This window comes from Corapipo altera, unplaced genomic scaffold (assembly GCF_003945725.1).
Source record: "Corapipo altera isolate COAL_440 unplaced genomic scaffold, ASM394572v1 49363, whole genome shotgun sequence".
NCBI lineage: Eukaryota > Metazoa > Chordata > Aves > Passeriformes > Pipridae > Corapipo > Corapipo altera.
In genome coordinates this window covers 1-1,059 of record NW_020889468.1, presented here as the reverse complement: position 1 = coordinate 1,059, position 1,059 = coordinate 1, and the positions used below count along the sequence as shown (strand labels likewise).

Here is a 1,059-nt window from a genome sequence, read left to right as displayed (position 1 = left end):
TGGGTACCCTGGGCAGTGTAGGCACACAGAGCGAACCGCAGCGCGTCCGTCCCGCACTCGGGGATCCCCTCGGGGAAGTCTCGTTTCTGGGGGGGCAGGAGGAGGGGGGGGTTGTCACCTCTGGGGAAGGGGGGGGTAAATGACCCCCCCAGGGCCCCCCCAGGACCCCCCCAGGCCCCACCTGCCCCTCCCGGGCCCGTTCCAGCTCCGCAGGGTCCAGGTTGCTGCTCTCCAGCTGCTCGTGCAGCTCCTGGGGGGGGGGATAAAAAAATGGGGGTTAGGGGGGGACACCCCCACCCCAAAACCACCCCAGGGGGCACAAAACACACCCCAGGACCACCCCAGGACACCCCAGGACCCCCAAAACACACCCCAGAACCCCAAAGGACCCCAAAACACACCCCAGGACCCCCCAGAACCACCCCAGGACCCCCCAAATACACCCCTGAACTCCCAAACCCACCCCAGGACACCCCAGGACCCCCAAAACCACCCCAGGACCCCCAAAACCACCCCTGAACTCCCAAACCCACCCCAGAACCACCTCAGGACCCCCAAAACCACCCCAGGACCCCAAGAACACACCCCAGGGACCCCCAAAACCACCCCAGGACCCCAAATCCACCCCAGAACCCACCCCAGGACCCCCAAATCACATCCCAGGACCCCCAAAACCCACCCCAGGGGGCACAAAACACACCCCAGGACCCCAAAATCACACCAGAGGACCCCCCAAACCACACCAGGACCCCTAAAACACACCCCAGGACCCCCCAGGCCCCTGATCACGTCCAGGGGGTCAATGACGTTCCCCAGGGATTTGGGGGGGTTTGGGGGTCCCGGGGGGGGTTTGGGGGTGTCAGGGGGTCCCGAGGTGGGTTTGGGGGGTCCCAGGGGGTTGTTTTTGGGGTCCCACCTGCAGGGACACCCCCTTAATCACGTCCAGGGGGGTCGATGACGTTCCCCAGGGATTTGGGGGGGTTTGGGGGTTCAGGGGGAGCTCAGGGGGTCCCAGGGAGTGTTTAGGAGTTCAGGGGGTCCCGAGGTGGGTTTGGGGGG

The 1,059-nt window shown here is 65.8% G+C and overlaps 1 long non-coding RNA gene across 1 annotated transcript; it reads right to left on the bottom strand.

The window, feature by feature from the left end:
* Positions 1 to 6: 6 nt before the first annotated feature.
* LOC113942222 lies at positions 7 to 975 on the bottom strand. The gene is made up of 3 exons (XR_003525870.1): positions 917 to 975; positions 182 to 250; positions 7 to 86 (listed from the first exon to the last, which is right to left on the bottom strand). It is a non-coding gene; the product is annotated as an uncharacterized LOC113942222 (long non-coding RNA).
* Between the last annotated feature and the right edge of the window lie 84 nt (positions 976 to 1,059).